Source organism: Chelonia mydas, chromosome 8 (assembly GCF_015237465.2).
Source record: "Chelonia mydas isolate rCheMyd1 chromosome 8, rCheMyd1.pri.v2, whole genome shotgun sequence".
Lineage (NCBI taxonomy): Eukaryota > Metazoa > Chordata > Testudines > Cheloniidae > Chelonia > Chelonia mydas.
In genome coordinates, this window is record NC_057854.1 from 84,956,986 (window position 1) to 84,965,519 (window position 8,534).

Genomic DNA, 8,534 nt, shown 5'->3' on the forward strand with positions numbered 1-8,534 from the left:
TTCAATGTAAACACTTTGTATATGTTTGTCATAGCTATAAGAGCAATTGTTCCACTGTCTGGCTATTCTTAACATCAGAAAATTTATTCTAATAAACAAAGCACTGCCATGACTGGAAACTGAGGCCAAACCACAGTAGTGAAAGCACAGAATCTTTCCATGTAATCTATATGGGAAGAAGTAAAATTAAAGGTAGAGGAACACATTCTTACAGAAAATCTAGGATGTTCTAATACAATCAATATAACAGCACACAGATCAGAATTCAGAGTTCATTCTTAGATTTGGAATTTGAAATTTTGTTAATTTTGAAATCATGCAGACGAGGCTAGAAAATATAGAGATTAAGTCATTTACTGCATTTTTTTTCGAAGCCTTTAATCAACCCGGGGCTTTGGGGTTGTTTGTTTTGTTTTTTTGTGCATTCTTTCTCTTCCTGTTGAAAAGATGATACTGTTTTGGTACTCACGTTTCCATTAGCAATTTGTATTCCCAGTTACCAGTAAATTCTTTTGTACAGTTTACCAAGTGATATTAGACACCATATGCTAATACTAACGCTAACATTCAGATAGTACCGTGGTGAGGGACTACTTTTACTGGGAATATTGCAAAAATGCCCGCAACAGATTGCAAGAGCAGGTCCAGGATATCCAAGGACATACTGTTCAGTAAAATTGGCAAGACATAGTACTGAAGAACAATATCTGAAGCAATAGTAGTGTCAAGAGCCAAATCAGTTTTCTGCTATGTCTGCATTTCCAAGACACTCCGTTAAAAACAAATGTAGCAGAAACTAAATGGTCTAAAATGTAAGCTGATAGATAAATAGAAAAAATATTTATATATAAATAGAAAAACTTTATAGATGCTAAGGCAATCCAAACCCTCCAGATCCCTCTCTGACCAAAACCCACACCAGACCCTGTACAAACAATTGATGGGTTGCTCCTATTGTCAGTACCAGTGACCATAGTGGAAGAGCAACAAGAAATAATAGATTTTGGTTGCAATCCACTCTCCATTCTTACCAATAATTCTTGGCATTTCTTGGTTAGAGCGGCATGATCCATGTCTCCTGGTGGTGGAGGATCATTAGCTTCTCCTCTGAATATTGCCAGAAAGCTTGCTTGCTTGACTAACCCCTAGGTAAACTGCATTCATGGCCCCAGGATTGGATAAGACCCTTGAAAGCGAGAACCTGTTCATCATGGACTAACCAGAAGGCAGCTGCTCCAGACCAGAACCTCAGGCTCCCCAATAGGTGCCACGACTACTTGAGTGTGTTCAAAAAGAAAAATGTGAATTTTGTGCCCCCACATAAGGCCTAAAAGTGTCCAGTAGACTTACAACCTGGAGCAAAAGTGTGCTACAGATGAATATACACTATGTCTGAATCAGAGCAGGAGGGGCTGCATGTGTATATCCAGGAAAATTTCACAAAGGGCTTCATTTGGAGACCCACCTCTCCAGCAGGGTCACCAATCCTCTTTGTGCAAAAAAAAGGATGTGTCACTATGCCACTGCATAGACTATCACATATTGAATCAGGTGATGATTCATAACCAGTACCCGTGCTCCTCATCCCAGAATTGTTGGGTCACCTGAGAACTGCCAGGATCTTCACTAAACTAGATCTTCAGGAGGAATACAATCTAGTTCGCATAGGGCCTGGGGACATATGGAAGACCATTTTTATTCTTGGTAGTAGGGGCACTTTGAATACTTAGTAATGCCGTTTGGCTTAACGAATGCTCCCCCCAACATTCCAACATTTCATAAACATTGTGTTCAGGGGCATTCTGGATCAGTACCTGATCATCTACCTTGCTATATTGGTATTTTCTGAAAACCCTGAGCAGCACTGCCATTATGTCTGGTCTGTCCTGGAGAGACTACAGAAGCATTGTTTGTATGCCAAAGTAGAGAAGTCCATGTTCAACCAGGCCACCGTTGAATTTTTAGGTTCCATCATCTCCGGGGAGGGCACTCAGATGGACCTGTAGAACATGGAAGCCATCCACAACTGGACAGTACTCTGGACCCTCTGAAAACTTCAGCACTTCATGGGCTTTGCGACTGTTTATAGATATTCATCGCCAACTTCTCTGAACAAATAGCCCCCGACTTCCTTCCTTCATAAAGCCATTTGATTCATTTGGTCACCTGAAGCCCAGCTTGCTTTTGACCCTCAAGACTGCCTTCACCACAGGTCCGATTATGGCACACCCCAACCCCACCTGCCCATTTATAGTAGAAGCAGATGCATCCAACATGGCCCTGACAGCGACACAGACACAGACAATTCATCCTTATAGAGATGAACTATGAAATCCTGAGCAAAGAGCTGCTCTCAATCAAAACTGCATTAGAAGAATGGCTTTGCCACCTTGCATCCAGTATCAAGGTATTTATTGACCATAAGAACCTTGAGTACCTTCACGAGGCTCAAACTTTGAACCAGAAATTGTGAAGGTGGGCCTTGTTCTTCTCCCAATTTGAGTTTACAATTACCTATCACCCAAAATTGGAAAGCTGATGCTCTATCACAAAAGGGGGAATACTACCAGGAAAACAAGGAACCTATTTCTGACCCCACCCAACTCCTCAAGCATGGTATTTTGTAAATGCCACAATTCAGCACAACTTGAAGGAAGGGCCCTGAAAGAAGAGCTGCTTGCCCAAGGGATACAATCTATGCCATTAGCCGCTAAGATGCACTGTTTCGTGTGGGATGGAATAACCTACTTCGATGGATGTATATGTGTCTCCCTGGGGTGTCCCCTACTGGAGGTGCTATGGCTGGGCCACGATGCTCCATTGGCAGATCACTGTGGCAGCCTTAAGATCTTCTGTATAGTTGCCCATTCTTCCTGGTTGTCCCTCATGCAGGTCAAAGTCCAAGCTCACGTGGGTGCCTGCAAGTGTGTGCACATACCAAGAAATCCTGGACCAGACCCCTTGCCATCTTAGTACTCCTGAAGACTCCATCTAGGCTTTGGACCACCATCAGGCTAACCTTCATTGTGGAACTCCCAGCATCTGATGGGTGTGAACTGTCTGACTAATATGGGCCACTTCCTCCCCGGCAACCACGTATCCTCTGCCAAGACCACCACCCAGCTCTTGGTGCAAAACGTGGTTCTTACTCTGGTTTGTCCACAACTCTTCTGTTTGCCAGCTGTCTGCCCCTGACTTCCTGGTATCCAGACCTAGCTTGACTGTAACCCCACTATTCATCTCCTGACCACAGCTTGGTAACTGACCGGTGCACACAGGCCACCCATGGCCCTGCATTAAGGTCCATCTCTCGAAAGTTCAGTTCAATCACAATTTCATACTACATATTTTAGTTTTCCATTTCAGACAAGCTAGAAAAGTTATAATGAGCTATACATCAAAGTGAAAGGAGGGAGTGCTAACATTTTTACTAAATGCCTTTTTTGTTTTTCCAGTAAGTAAATACCTAAGAATTAGCCATACCCAACATTTTGCTGATAACTTTTTAGATTATCTTATTTAAATGAATATTTTCTATAGTTCCATGCAGATAAAGTTGACTTTCCAATAGTTCTTCACCCATAATGTTTGTTATAAGCCTTTTATCATAACCTATATTTTCAATAATGACCAGTGGTTTTAGGGGCCCAACTTGAGACAACTTAAAGGGACCTAATTTTCACAAAGTGCTGAGCTCCTGCCCTCTGAATACTGAGTCCCTTTAAGGTGCCTCAAGTTGGGTACCCAAAACTTAGATCATGCCAAATCACTAGCCACTTTTGGAAATATATGCCAACCTGTTTTGTGTTTATCCTGCATGCAGGTCAGAGGTCTTCAGTCTAAACTGAGGCCAGATGCATGTTTCAGTGTCTATTGTTATTTGAGTGTACTTTCAGCCTAATTCATGGATATCTGTAATAAACTGAGTAGCTGTGGTGCTTCATAAAATAATTCCCCCCACTCCCCCCCAAAAAACCTTGCATTAAAAATGTCTTTAGTTAGGGAATCAATCATCCAAGAAACTGTATAAAGAATAGGGATATTCTTCCAGTCACGTTGCTCAATTGTCTGAAAATTTCTAACCTTATAAATCTGAATGAAGGCTGCCTCACAAAAGGCATAGTATCTATCATAATAGACTATGCCATTATACATTAAACAGATGCATAATGCAACCAAGTGCAACAAATAAGAGGGGGAATTGGGAATTTTTTTTTAATGTTGAATTGAAATTCAAAAATTTTTGTTACTTCAGAATAAATATACACATTGCTCACAGGTAACTTCTATTTGTATTAAAGGGTTTCTTGTTCACAGTTTAGGCAGTTGGATAAAACCCACTTAATTTCTTTTTGTAATGCTCTGACACAATGCTGAACTACTCATAAGGATCCTCTAATATCAAGATACATTAAACAGTGTTTATAATAGGCTGGGTTTGAAAATATTTAGTAAAGTAATAATTTTCTACTGCAGAAAGATTGATATTCGTGGCAAAACATGGAACCTAGAGACTTAATCAGTTATTAGTCTAACTACCCTGTCACCAAAACCAAACGAAAATATACACAGCAGGTGAAATATTGCTGTATCTTAGTTTTTCTTCACCCTCACCTACGTGGGTCAACTCTGACATAAAGATGAAAATTTTATGCAGAAACAAAGACAAAGACCACACAAAAAATACATAGGATGAGTTAATAAGTTAATTACAATAAGACTCAGCACAGCTATTATTTCCAGTTTTACCGCTTGTTACCAGTTGAGTTTTTCATGAGCTATCACCATTACATACAGTACTACCGTTTTTCTGTGCTGACGTGATTTTCCTGTAATCCCACACCACTGCCTAAAGGAATTGAACACAATGTGAAATTTTGTAAATGTGTCTCTAACTGATTAAATCGTTCAAAAGATTTTTAACTTCTGTTCTTAATTTTATGAGGGGAAAAATTGATCCCTAATATACATTTATAATAGTATTCTCTATATTTGTTCTTTAGTATTCTTTTTCTCTGGGAATACCCGTATTCATTTTGTATAATTTCAAGCCTTCATCTCAGCCGTGAATTGTATCAATTAAAGTTCCTTCTTCCTTTGAAAAAATTGAATTTACTGCTCTTCCAAGTTCGAATGAAAACCTTTGAGACTAGTTTCTGTATCTTCAGTTTTTGAGAAAACAATGAAGCAAGTTTGTTTATCTAGCCTACAGTAGTTTAGCACCCAGATGGCCTTTCCTATCACAGAAACACATTGAACATCATTACTAGTATCCCTAATGCTATGCATAAAATATTCAGATTATATTGACATACAATTTGACTGGGATAAAGTGGTTTACATACTTATCTGGTGAGAGTTTTACTGTAATTTTAACAAAAGTAGAGACTAATGGGTTAAGTTTTCAAAATTATCTACGTGATTTAGGAGCTCAAGTCCCATTTTCTAAAGTGATGACATAGAGACTTAAGAACCTAAATTTCATGGAATTAAATAGGACTGAGGTTCTTAAGTGCTCAAAGTTACTTTTGAAAATTTAACCCTCCCACTAGATAACTAATTTTTTAAACGAGAACTGTGCATTGTGTGTAAAGCTCCCAAGATTCAGTAATTAATAAATGATGATGGGAGGATGGATGGTCTTGTTAAGGCACCAAACTGGCACATGAGAATTTCTCTTCTGATCCCAGCAGACTTCCCATGTAACCTTGGGAGAATAATTTTTTTCTGGAACGAAGAATGAATTCCCCTTTTTGCCTGCATTCTCTGTATGTAAAATGGGAATTATAATGTTTCCCAACCTCACACCCCCTGTTGTAGGATGAATTGATTGTTTGTGAGATATTCAGATTCTATACATAGAAATGCCATGGAAAAGCCAGTAATAATAATTAAAAAATTATTTGAGGAATTGGAATTTTGACAGCTAAGAAAATCTATTTAAGGCATTCCAAATCACCAATTCATAAATGCCTTAGATTCCTTGCAGAAACTGGCTAAATGGAAAAGATTACAGGATGGTCTATTTGAAAAATAAATCTGAGGACCCTTTTTACAACCATGTTGTCAACGGCATAACCTTTGAATATATCACTCAAATATTTAGGAGGTATCCTGTATTGGGTTACTTGTTTCTTGAGCAAAGTCATAACTGGAGGTGAGTAGGACAACCAGGTATAGCATTACAGTGCTGAAGGAAAGACTGGAGCTGTATCAAGAGCATTTCAGTGTTATGAGGGAGAGGCATCAAACTCTCTCGTAGGAAGTACAATCTAATACCTCAGCAGTGAGTTCAATTCATTATTTAATAAATACAACAAAGTGTCGGACATGCATTAGTCAGTATGGTTAGTGTAGCAGAAACAAAAACAATGGTGCTGTAATACAGTGGGTGATACTTACAAGTGTGCAAATAGATAAGAAAAATATGTGGCTTTACTTTTTACAGGTTGCATTGTTGCAGAATATATACTTGAAAGTAGATGGTTTTTGCGCTCATGAACTTAAGGGAACTAAACAATAGTGCCTAGAACTCAGAGGTAAAATTCAGCCTATGCAGAGGACTAGCTCAAGTCCTATGCACAACTTAGTCTCACTTAGACCTTAGCTTAAGGCCTTTTGTTGGCCTTCTGCACAAGAATGCATGTCATGCTAGGCACGAAGAACAAGGTTCTCCACGTAGTGATAGCAATGTACTTTAAATCCAACCTGCAGCACTCCTGCTGCAGTCCTCTGCCTCTGAACAGAGAATGTTAATGGGGGAAGTGGGGGGAAAGCAGTCTAGGATGTAAGGAGGACTGTTAAAGGGAAGTGGAGGGGGAATAGGCAGTAGCTAAATAATCAAATTATGCAATAAAACATGTTTTTCATTAACCTATTTAGAGACTTCATGTTTTGTAACATTGTTACGGTAACTTCTCCATTACTTTCCCCAAAACTTAGCATGAAACATACACTGCTAACTATGTGAAAAAATAGCTATGCATAAGAAAATAAAAATGAAGGAGTATATTACCTTTTCTTTATTTTCTCATAATTATCCAGCAACACCAGGATTGGGAATCCAAGATCCTTTTGCTAGGCCAATGTTTAGTATCACTGCTTTTTTTTTTTATTTTAGTTCAAATTTTGAGTTTCTGGGGTTTTATCTAAGAGAATAATTAGTGGTAGACATAATAAAATGCAAGATTTCATACTTAGATTGCTACTCTCCTTTAAAAGAAATACCATCTGATTGAAACAAGGGATAATTTAGCATTGCTTTGATTAAAAATAAGATACAGTGGCTGTATGGTAATAAGTAAATAATTGTGGCCCTGGTTCTGGAAAACACTTAAGAACATGCTTAAATCCATCACTTCAGGACATCACTTAAGCCTGTTTAACTTTTTATTCAAGTGCTTAAGATCCATTGACTTAAATTCACATGCTTAAAGTTGTCCTAAATAGAGAAGCTTTCCAGTACGACAGGTTCAGAGTAGCAGCCATGTTAGTCTGTATCCTCAAAAAGAAAAGGAGTACTTGTGGCACCTTAGAGACTAACAAATTTATTTGAGCATAAGCTTTTGTGATCTAGTTTAGCTCACGAAAGCTTATGCTCAAATAAATTTGTTAGTCTCTAAGGTGCCACAAGTACTCCTTTTCTTTTTCCTGTATGAGAGACTGTACTAAGATGTATGTAAGGTAACACGAAGTCTTTAGTAAACTGTAATTTCCTTTTCAGCTTTGCATATTACAGATATATCCAAAGGCTCAGTCCTTCATGCTTGTGCATATAATCTGCCTTTGACTTGACTGGGAGTTTTGTTACATTCAGAATGCAGAATCAAGATCATAGTCAGTATTGTGTTAGAAGCTAGCAAAGCCCATTTCATAAATTCTGGTCTGCACTTTGGCACTGTTGAAGCTATGAGAAATCGAGTTGTCAGTGTTTGCACAGTCTTAAAAAGGGGAACCTATGGAAAGGCCCAGATTCTGCATTGAGATTCACACGTGCATTTTCAGTTGATTTCAGTAACAGATGTAGGTGCAAATCTGAGGGCAGAATTCAGCCCATATTGATTATTAAATCAGACCTCCCAGTGGTTCTCAGCACAACTTTCATCTTATTTGTTCCTTAGGGGTTGTTTTTCTTTTTGCTTTATTAGGATTAAAATAATAATGTTCAGTGATTCATTTGATATTGTGTTTATCTGAAAAATAAAAGCCCCAACCTCTTTGTATCATTTAGAACTGTACAGAAAAATAATGAATGAACAGTGGAAATAATTGTGCATTCTCAGGGGATGTCCAGGATGACTTAATTGTTCTTTTTCATTTCTAATTTCTATGATTTTGTTAAAACAAAATGAACACTTTCCGCTTTTGTCTTTGTGTTCGTCATCTGTTAAAGTCCCAATCAAAATAGCCAGCAAGCAATCTGAACACTGCTGTATCAAAATTTGGTTTTTATTTCAGTTGCTGTTCCTTTTAATATACTGTTGTATTTCTTTATTCTATTTGTATGTATTAATTATAACTATAGTATTCACTGA

General features: G+C 38.2%; 1 protein-coding gene across 3 annotated transcripts in view; it reads left to right on the forward strand.

Moving 5' to 3' along the window:
- NEGR1 (neuronal growth regulator 1) overlaps nt 1-8,534 on the forward strand; it is a 600,029-nt gene that overhangs the window by 571,721 nt on the left and 19,774 nt on the right. The window lies entirely within an intron of this gene.